This window comes from Cyphomyrmex costatus, unplaced genomic scaffold (genome assembly GCF_001594065.2).
Source record: "Cyphomyrmex costatus isolate MS0001 unplaced genomic scaffold, Ccosl1.0 scaffold411, whole genome shotgun sequence".
In the NCBI taxonomy this organism is placed as follows: Eukaryota; Metazoa; Arthropoda; class Insecta; order Hymenoptera; family Formicidae; genus Cyphomyrmex; species Cyphomyrmex costatus.
In genome coordinates this window covers 5759-6199 of record NW_017278330.1, presented here as the reverse complement: position 1 = coordinate 6199, position 441 = coordinate 5759, and positions in this window count along the sequence as shown.

The following is a 441-nucleotide window of genomic DNA, read 5'->3' as shown; positions in this document are numbered from 1 at the left end:
CGAGCTAAAGGTACAAAATGGACATCCATAAATGATTTAAAAGTTGAAGTATGTAAGTGGCCACAAAATGCAAAGAGCGCGTATATATTTTTCTTAGAACAAATCTAAATTAAGTACAAATAAACTTAAGTATAATTATGTGTCAATAAATAACAATACGAGTACATCTTTAATATTAAATAAATAGAAATTTACAAAATAACTATTTTAGAACAGAATCTGTATTTATTTTTAGAGGATTTAAAATTTCCTACATTATTATCACGTTTTCATAATTAACAAAAAGCAGTGAAATCCCATAAAAAACCTTTTTTTAAAAAAAGAAAAAAACATACGCCAAGTGCATATAAAAGATACTGAACTTCTTGATCAAAAACAGATATGAGATAAATATAATTGACCAAGTGTATTCTTCATTACGCCAGTCACATAAGACAGACC